At 31.9% G+C, this 11,204-nt stretch overlaps 1 long non-coding RNA gene across 1 annotated transcript in view; it reads left to right on the forward strand.

Moving 5' to 3' along the window:
• The first annotated feature begins 1,641 nt into the window (after positions 1–1,641).
• The window catches only part of LOC111086245, a 24,562-nt gene continuing 14,999 nt past the window's right edge, over positions 1,642–11,204 (forward strand). The window contains exon 1 of the long non-coding RNA XR_002610973.1: positions 1,642–1,717. This is a non-coding gene — a long non-coding RNA (uncharacterized LOC111086245). The remainder of the gene's footprint in view (positions 1,718–11,204) is intronic.

Consider the following 11,204-nt stretch of genomic DNA (forward strand, 5'->3'; position numbering starts at 1 on the left):
ATCGGGGTGTGATGTGTATGAATAAAATAACCGACAGAGTTGAAAGAGTCTACACCCTTTATTTATGTGTTAATGACCCTAATCATTAGGTATTTAACTATTGTTTGATGGCAAATGTATAGCATAAAAAATGGTAAGAATATTACTCACTTACGTAGAGTGTAGTATATAATCCTTCTTTGACAATCACAGTGTATCGAGCTTTTAGCCTATATGCATATAGTTTCAGTTAATATTAAACATACATTTACAAACCAGCAAAAACAAGATCTAGACAAAGATTTGTAAAAAATTTTACAGAAAGGTAAGGCTATATTTTTTCTATAATAGTAATGGTTAAACACATATTTGCGTAGGTTTTTTAAATCTAAACTTTAGTGAAGCAAATCAACTTAAAGAGCTAAACATGAAATTATTGTATATTGTTTACAATGTAAGTAAGCATTATTTTCAGGACAAATAGGTGTTATACAATATATTAATTATAGAAATGAATAAGTGATAAATGTTTTACAAATAAAACGCCATAAAATGCAGAAATGTTTATCATACAAATTAGATATAGAAGCGAAAAATATAATCAGTACGTTAAATGTGTGCTCAATCGATAATTAAATCATAAAAAACACAAATGGCCATACTAACGGTCTCGTTCAGTATTTATAAAAATGATACATTAGGTGTGATAAAAAATTTTCAGGTTGTATGATATATCAATTAGAGAATTGAAAAGCATAGAACTAAGGAATTAGTGAAGTGTTTCATATATAAAGTGATATATTGTAATAGGGGCTATGCTATAATATTTGCTTCGTTCAAATAATGGATAAGTTAAGATAGTATGTGTGATAACAACCGACATGTGTAATACACTATGTTATAATAGTTGTCTCGTTATTATTAAAATAATGGTTTTACTTGTAAAGCATTCAAAACTTTTATGACACCTGGAAATTAATTATTAACTGAAAACACAATTAGTTATGCTAACTATCTCGTTCAACTAATAATTTTATTTAGTAATTAAATATAGACGTTGATGACGTAATTACATTTTGAGACATTTCAATATCTGTTGTCCTACATTACCCTCTGATGGTTCACTCGCGAACTATCTGTACTGTTGATCTCATCATAGTACCCACTCCTCTATCGGTTTCGTGGAACTATGACGTCATCGTCTCCTGGCGCTACTTTGTGGTATTATGACGTCATCATCTAGCCACACCCATATCGCCCTCTGTGTTTCAGTAATGGTTTTGTTAGCTGTTATCAAATTATGGAAATTAGAATGGACGGGGGTTACGTTTTTATCCCTGAGTGTCTTTGTCAGCAAGATTTTTCGAAAACGGCTGAATCGATTTGGATGAAAGTTGGTATACATTTGGGATATGATCTAATTTAGAAGTGATTAGTTTTTGGAGGGTCTCAGGAAGGTCACGAATATCCTAAAAATCCCTATCTGTTAACATTGGGGCCGATTTTTCACACTATTTTTGCTCTATAACTCATTCAAAAATGGTCGGATTTTGATGAACTCTGTAAACATATGTAGAATATTATTTCTCATTGTTCTGTCTAATTAATGGTCCGTGTCCGTCGGTAATGACGGATATACTAATACATTTTCGTCTTTTTTTTTTTTTTGAGAGCCAAATAAGATCAATGCTGCATGGCGGAGGTGTACGCTCTACTGAGTGCTCCTCTAGTTGGGAATGTATTCTGTTACAAATAAACCTAATTATAAAAATTATAACTTAACCAATTTTAAAGCAAAATTAAATGGCTTCAATAAGGCTTTGCTATAAAATCAGTAAGCGAAGCAAAACGCAACCTGTTTCAATAAATCATATAAGTAAGTTATATAAAAAGAAGTCAAATAGCACTAATACTGATTTAATGAACCAGTAAATCTGGTTGATCAGGCTGTCACAGTTTTGTTCCAGGCTTTAGAAACTTCAGTTTTAAATCCATCAGATATATTTTTTATATTATTTACACAATTGCTATTTTAACGCTTATGTACCCCTTAGAATGAAGATAAAGATTTTCACGCAAAGAAACTTAATCTGTTTGTTAACAATTGAATTGTGTAGCTTAATATTTCAAATCACTCTCAATGTAGTATTGCATACAATTCGAAAGCCTCAGAAACCAAACTGAGTAATTGAAAACAGTATAGACGTTATTACTTGTTTGCAATAAAAATAAAAGTTTAGAATCTACAAACTCATTATTTTACAAATTTGATACCTGTCTTCTTTCAATAACGTTTTAAACTATAATGAAGATATGCTAAGCCTACAACATAATGGAATGATGCAAAATTTGTATGGTTTTCATATATCCATAGCATTTCACGATGGAATTTAGGGAAAAGGTTTACACTCCACTAAGTGCTATCTATGTATATTAAGCTAATTCTGAAAAATTGTAAGTATTATATGAAAGGTAAAGTTATATATAACAAATAATTTCAAACCTATGAATTTCGGATATAGTTTTTCTTAATAATAAGGGAATATTTCTACAGATCCGATATTTGTTTCAGATTCATTTGAAATTAGTACTAAAAATACAAAAAACTGAAACAAACAATGAACGAATATATTTATTAAACCTTGAAAATGCATGTACTTGTTCAGTTATCTCTCATTTTCACACAAAAAGTAATTTTCTATCTGACTTATGAGTTGCCATATCCATATGTTTTGTAATTTATATTAAAATTTATTACATACGATTTTCTAAATCATTCTTAGGAAAGGATCAAAATATAGATGTCAAAAAGATGTAATAAAAGTGCCTTATGGAGGCGTTAAAAAACTTAAATAATTATGTGTTTCAGTAATAATTTTGTCAGGTATTATCAACTTATGAAAAATAAGGTTAAAGGGATCTTTCGAAGATGCTTCCATAAATTTTCTTAGGACTGCAGACAATCAAAAAATGTAATAAAATAAAACTCATTAATCCGGTAGAAAATTATCTTTTTGTCAAAATGAGATAACTGAACAAGTGTGTGCAACACAAGTATGCTAAAGTTTTAAAAGAACACACATCTGAAAATCTCACGCTGTTTTAACAAAACTGAATCCCAACATTTGAGGAAGTAGTGCAGTGAAGGGGAAAGCCTGTCTCTTGAACCGATTAGTCAATAACTTTATTATTAAATAATACATACACATGTTTAATATTTTCTATGCTCTGCAACATTAACAAATATCGAATATATATCACATCTATTAATTGTACATTTACAGTTTTATTAGACTGCTGTCGTGCCCACTATTGTGAGTGGACGGAATGTGAAAATTAAGGTTAAGAACATAGCTGATCATAAGAAAACCTACGTTTTACTTTTAGTTTTTCCTTTTTCTTCTGTATACTGAAGGACTTCTGTAGAATGTATGCTTCATAAATGACCAGATTATACTTTTGTAACTTTTATCAGTTATGAGCATTTGCTCTGTTGGTTAAGGGATCCTATAGTATGTTTCCCCCCATACAATTAACTAATAACTAATACTTATCTAACAACGAAAATACTGTTAAACAATAAATACTTCTGATTTACAGATGTAGTTTATTCGGAAGGGAACATAGCCTCACTAAAAATGCTAGTAATCTTGTTTACTAAGACAAATACAAAACAGTTCGAGAAAACCATAGTTCTACTGTATAGTAGCAACAGGAAAGTAATATCTAGATTTATAATACAAATATTTTAATCCTTCAAAATAATTTTGTTTGGATACGTACACTTTATTTCATTTAAGAATATTTTACACTAACATGATGAGCCTTGTCATAAAAGTAATGATAAACAGTTTCTACCTTAATACCTTTTTTTGCAAAATAACTACAGTAATATTTTGTCTGACGTTTAATTTAATATTTTATTTTTATTTTGAATTTCAACAGAATTCCCGTATTATAAAAGTAGGTTAATGCATTTCAGATCGGATATTAGTATTTCTTATACAGATAAAATAGCCTGAATAGTTTTAAGGAAGATCTAAGAGCAAATTGTAAGCTAATAAAAAGTTTTCTCTTGTGATTGTCTTTATATGTTTCAGAAGAAAACATTCAATGTTTTATGATGCAAATTCACAATTCTGTTTACATGTATTGAGCTACTCTTCTTAGGGTATCGTTAATATGATAAGCTTTCTACACAGATACAGGATGTGCTCTATATTACAGTTGATAATGCTGGGAACATCCGAGTAGGATTTTATGTTCTGTGGAAGTAAAGAGAATACGCTGAATCAACATGTTGAACTAAAGAATACGTTTGAAACTTGAAGATGAGTTGTACTGTGAAGTTAAATACGATTCCAAAAGCAACAGTTTAAATGGAAGTGTAGAAGGAGAAACACATTTCATTACTCACCAGGAAACTGTCTCATTTTCCGTCGTGCCACTACACTATATATCATAGCACTCCAACGTCTCTTGTTTAATCTTCTTTTCTTCCTTTAGTTAGTAAGTACAGTGTAGGGGTTTCGTAAACTGTAAGCGAAGAACGTCAATAGCGTGTATAAGTTAACAATAAAATCGGAAAACACATAAAGCAAAACTCAAAATTAAGGATTCATGGAACAAGCATATGGACTCAGAGCTGAAAATGGGTTTCACAAGTTGCTGAGTTGCGAAAAACGTACGAAAAATTATCATTGAATTTCCACATCAAAGGAAGAGCAGTGAAAAATCTTGCAGAGAAAGCCATTCACATCAAACACATTAAGTACAGTGTACTCTTCCTATCTATCAAAATATTAAAGAACATCATTCACGGAAATAATTTGACAAAATATTTAGACAATACCATTAACAAGGCAGCTTAGAATCATCTATTAGAATAAGTAGAGAAAATATTATGATCTGGCCAACCTTTGTTTCAACTTTCATTGTTGATAGATTATAATACATCTCTTTTAACAGAGAAACGATAGTGACACTATGTTTTGTTTGTTTGCTTTAGAGCAAAGTTATATTGGGCTATTTGCTGTGTTCACCGCGTGGAATCAAATCCCGAATTTTAGCGTTGTAAGTCCGTAGATTTACCGTTGTCCCACTGGAGGACGACACTCTGTCTAGAAAGCTCTTAGTATCATGCCTATTAGAAGTTGAAAAAAACCCTTTACTCTTAGCCTTCTTCTTGAGAACCAAACCATAATATGATTGTATCCCTGCATTTATAAGTCTCAGGCAATCGCATCACAAATCAGTTGATCAGTTTACTTCGGATATGTGTATGAGATTCTCTATAAATGTGTGACACACATTCACTACCCACTTTATTAGTACACACATTAATGAGTCACACATTCACTACCCACTTTATTAGTACACAATTCATTAATGTGTGTACTAATAAAGTGGGTAGTGAATGTATGATTCATTAATGTGTGTGTAATAATAGAGTAGTCAGTGAGTGTGTGTGTGACTCATTAATGTGTGTACTAATAAAGTGGGTAGTGAATGTGTGACTCATTAATGTGTGTACTAATAAAGTGGGTAGTGAATGTGTGTATTGATAAAGTTGTTAGTGATGGGTGTGACTTATTAGTGTGTGTGTATACTAATAAAGTGGTTACAGAGTGTGTGATTCATAAACTGTTTTTAATATTAAACGTAAGAAACTCATATTGTATTTAATGTAAGTCCAGTCATATGTTTTGTTTGTTTTTAAAATACATATCTAACATTCTAGCAGCGATGTGCAAAACATTTGAGGTAGTTTTCATGCCCTTCGCTTAAATTTTCCTTATTCTATCATTTTCACGCACGCCATTCAAGCCGTTTTCTTGCAAGCATTGTGAATTAGATCGATAAATTGTGGTCTATTTGAAAAACATTTAAGGCGGTCAGACAAACAAACTCATGTAGACGTAACTTCATTTAATAAAACTACACGTAAAGTAAACAATAAAGTATAGTAATGATATTTATAACAATGTACAGAGTATAAAACAGTTATGAGTGTTCAGTGTATGACACGGTTTTACGAGTTGAAACAAAGAAACTCACAAAAACGAAGAATATAACCAGTAGTAAAGAAAAAAAAGTAGCTAAAAGTAGCAGTCTATGAAACGAACTGAAGTTAAATTATTGCAAAGTAAAGTAAATGTTAAGTTATAATAAAGGCAAAACTTAGCTGAATATGCTGAAACATCTAAATGCGTGTTCACAAAATGATAAGCATATGGTTTTGAACGATCTGTGCATGCGTATTTTAGACCTAAATAAGTAGAGAAAGCCCATAGAAATAGTATTTAGTGTAATGTTAATTTTTTAGGAAGTTACACGAGGGTTAAGTGTTGTTTGTATGAAATACTTTGTAAATAAAAAAAAATAAAGTTGAAATCGAAGTCATTCGTCATGTGATGACAACGACATTGTGCTATCGTGTACCATAGTCGTTGTATTCAAAAGTTTGACATAGCAAAAAACAGGTAAGGTGATCCTGTTTATTTTGTTTGTTTATTTGTAATTAAGCACAGAGCTACACAATGGGCTATCTGTGCTCTGCCCACCACGGGTATCGAAACCCGGTTTCTATAGTTGTAAGTCTGTAGACATACCGCTGTGCCACTGGGGAGCAGGTGATCATGAATTGAAAAGTAAATATGCAATCCGGACTCCCTGGACAAAGGACTTGCTAACGATACGAGATTTGTAGAGTTTGATTGAGTAATTTGCGAGAAAAGTTCCGGAAAGACGAATACAAGCCTATTATTTATGTCACTAAGCACAGCAGTGCTTAATATGTAGGGGATGTGCCGAGAAAAAAAAATGGCTACCGTATTCAATCTATTAATCTATGATGCTTACAAATAACTGCTAAAGTTGAGTTATAGCCTTATTTGAGAATATAATTGTCATTAAAGAATGTTTAATAGCTTGTGAGACTCCCAATATCATTGAAAAGTGTTGCTAAAGTGGAGAACTGGGAACTAGCTAAAGAGCCAAAGTGTTCTACTTTCTTTTTTCTTTTCCCAAATTAGCCAAAAAAATGTGTGAAGTTTTCGCAAAGGCTTTAGTACTACAGAGAAGTATCAGGCTGTCACTAAGCACGCTAGTGCTTAGTATGAGCTAAAAATAATCATAATTCTAGTGTAAACGATGTTATCACTACGCCTTGAAGTTAGCGTTTTTACAGAAATCTGGTGTTCTTGTAATAAGCTTCAATACAGGGTGAAATAAGAATTACTAACCAATAACAGATGAACATTAGATAACTGTAACATGTAGAATACTCAGTGTTTTGTACGCTATACTCTAAAGAGCCAACCCCTATATTATGTATGAAGTGAAGGAGTAAAAACAAATCAAAAACAATACACATAATATTAAATTTTATTACACACATCCATAGAATATACTAACTTTCAGTCAGGGGAAAAAAACGTCACAAAACAAGTAATAAAAACATTTTGTAAATCTAAAATGATGTAAGGATGGCATTGCCATAAAGAATGCAAACATGAATATAGGGATCATACAGCTATACATTTTTCATATGTCATTTCCTTACTGTAGGTTCCTCAACATTTAGTCTCAAGAAGACAAGATTATGACCAGTGATGATCTATAATCTATTGTGGCCAATTGTATGTTATAATATCAACATTTGAGGTCATTCTACAAATGCAATGAAGAAACTGACAAAACTAATATGATATTAACAATATATATATATTATCATTGAATTATAAAAATAAAACAAATGTTTACTTATTAATCTACTTCAATGAAATTGTTTAAAAAAAGGAGAGGAAACAAGTAATAAAAACAACTTTGCAAAAATTAAGTATGATGTAGGGATGACAATGGTAAAATGTACAGAAACGAGTTAAGTATGAATACACAAAACCATATGAAAATCACTACATAGTAGCTAAATCTTTTCAAGGATAATTTTTATCTACAACTAAATGTTGAATTCCTGTCAGTTGCATGAACTTAAGTTTGAGTAAAAGCATTTAAACTGAATAGTGCTATACAGTCTTACAGTGGCTGATAACAATAAGCTTGTAAGATTGACTAAGTACTTACTGGCTACTTATGTAGGGATTTTTGTATGGTTTTGTGTATTCATCTTTACCATGTTTCTGTATTATTTTTCCATTGCCATCCCTACATCGTTATTAATTTTGCAATTTTTTTTACTACTATTAGCTGTATTTAACGCATCTCGATAAAACCTAACGATATGAAATTTGTAGCGTTTGATCGAGAAATGTGCGAAAAAAATTCAGGACAGACAAACGCAAGCGTATTATTTGTATAGATTACTATTTTATGCTGATAATGTTTGTGCTGTAAATCCCACAAATACATTGTAATACATTAGCAAGATTATAATGTTCTTAAGATATAGCTAGTTTCTGAAGTTGAAAGTTGTTCAAGACGTTTTTTATATAAATAAACACAAAAACCAAATATAGCAATTTGCTCCACCAAGAAAAGTTAAACGTCAGTTATAATAGAACACATCTTATATATCCCTAAAACAAAACATGTCCAGTTTCTGTCTATTTTTCAAATTGAAAAAAAAAACTAAGGAATTATAGTCTAGAAAAAAATGTTTCTGAGAGCTTCATTTAAATGTAATCACACTCAGTGTAAAACAATACTAATTTAATCTTTCTTACGGTAGAGTAATCATTAAAATTCTATAAATCAAGATATGTTTTAAAGTGATCTGAACCCAATGATCGTTTTTTTTTGTTGCACTTCTAATCCTTCAGTGATTAGAATTTTTATCAGCACAGTTGTAAGCAGTACTTCTTAAAAGCTTTATTTTGTTATTTTTTTCGACATTTTAAAGTATATTTCTGTACTTAACATTTCTGTATTTTTTAGCAAAAATCGTTGTTTGGCAACAGAGAGTAGAAATGTGTTCTGCGTTAAGTTTTTGTAAAGAAAAACGATATTTAATTTTTGAGTAAGTAACAGCTAGTGAAGAGGTAAAATTATTACACACATATTACTTGAATGAAAATTTCAGGACATTTGTTAGTTAGTTTTAGGTCATCTTTCACCGTAGATAAGTTCGTAAAGGTTTCCTTTTAGCTAAGTCTATCTGTCAGCCTTTCTATCTTTTTACAAACTAGAAATATAATTCTATAAAAAAATTAAAATAACCCAAATTTAATAAATTATAAAAGTTTTATTCAGGGTTTGGGCCCCAAGAATAATTGGAATTAATTTTAGTAAATCACTGCAGAGGCAATAAGATAGTGGAAATGTGTGATGAAATGTAACCACCTTTTTCTTTTTGGATTTCATGTAAGATTGTTAGATTGTATTGTGATCTACTGAAGACGATCCTTCACTCTTCTACCAACTAATGATTAAAAATGAAACAGATATTTATTAGTTCAATGCCCCTCTTCAGTTTGTTCTTCCTTACACGCCGAACTTCCCGCATCTAATAAGCGATTGACAAGAAAATCGAAGCGCACAACAGTGGTGGTTCGGAGTTTCTCTATTGTTTTCGTGACTGATGGATTTATCATTTCCTAGAAGACAACGAAACGTTTAATTCACAAGACGTCAAAGTGTGATATCAAACAACATAATAATGCTACAACTTTTTCATAGAAAATATGTTTCAACAATATATTCTATTGTTATAAGTTACGATTCGATATATAAGCAACTCTATCATGTCATCGGCTTGTTTTCGTGCTTCTTGAATACATATATATATTGTTGACATATTTGAAATCTTTTCTAAACAAACATCCATGCTTCTGCTCTTTCAGATTGAAAATAATGTTTAAAACGTTGTTAAGATCACTTTAATGTGTTATAATTACATTGAAGTAGCCTCAGATTCTCTCGACTTTGTGTTACTTTCTTTTTTACATCTAAAACAACAGATAGATATGTTCCCAAACAGAACCAACGTTTTCATTTATGACTTTTCTAGGACTATTAAGTGTTATGCTATACCATAATTAATCACTGAACAGAACATTTTTTACTTTATAATATTCGTATATACTTCCTTAATCACATTGCACAAATTTATGTTTTTCTTCTTTTAAGCCCAAAGTTACACAACGGGTTATCTGCGTTTCAAAACCCAGTTCATAGTGCTAAACCACGGAGAGGAGAAGGGAGTATTTAGGGTTTAAAGTTGCTTTTCAAAAATTTTGGAAAATTGTACGACTCACCTGTGAAGAACTAAGGAATATATTGTGTATACTAAATAGTAACATATTCAACAAAAATTGATTTTTTTTTATGTTTACTGACTTGCCTGAAATCCATATACCAAAATATAAATACATATAACCCCAATAAACAAAGTTATAGCATTTAATTTGAGCGTGGGTTGGCCCTGTGGTAGAGCTCTAGATTTCGGATCTGGCGAGCCGGGTTGGTATCTGCGCGATTCCCGCACTTTAAGCTGTGGGTGCATTATAAGTATGACAGTCAATCCCTTAGCGTGGTGGTAAGGTGCTGCAGTAACTCAACATTAGAGATGGTCGCAGAAAGTTTTACTATCTTTGTCATGAACAGAACAACAAATACTACAAATATTTCATTTGTTCCATGTATTGACAATTAAAATATTGGAACAAAATTACTTGAGCACTGTTTGTTTCGTCCCCCGATAAGTGATAAGTCTTCTGATTTACAATTTAAAATCAGGGGTTCGATTCCCCTTGATGTAGTTTTGTTTGTTTGTTTCGGGATAAGAGCGGCCTAGAGCTTAGCGCACTCTAGGACTGGGGGGGGCGGGGTATGTTATAAAGGTGACGATCAAATCCCCATATTCAATCAAATAAGAGTAGTCAAAGAATAAACGGTGGATGTCGTTCACTAGTTTGTGGTGCCCGGCATGGCCAGGTGGATAAGGCGCTCGACTCACAATCTGAGGGTTCGAATCCGCATCCCACCAAACATGCTCGCCCTTTCAGCCGTGGGGGCGTTATAATGTGACGGTCAATCCCACTATTCGTTGGTAAAAGAGTAGCCCAAGCGTTGGCGGTGGGTGGTGATGACTAGCTTCCTTCCCTCTTGTCTTACACTGCTAAATTAGGGACGGCTAGCGCAGATAGCCCTCGTGTAGCTTTGCGCGAAATTCCAAAACAAAACAAACAAACAAACACTAGTTTGTGTGTGTGTGAGTGTGTGTGTGTGTGTGTTCTTGACGTAGTTAGTATTAAGAGGTAGTCGAG

This window comes from Limulus polyphemus, unplaced genomic scaffold (genome assembly GCF_000517525.1).
Source record: "Limulus polyphemus unplaced genomic scaffold, Limulus_polyphemus-2.1.2 Scaffold37, whole genome shotgun sequence".
NCBI classification, from domain to species: domain Eukaryota; kingdom Metazoa; phylum Arthropoda; class Merostomata; order Xiphosura; family Limulidae; genus Limulus; species Limulus polyphemus.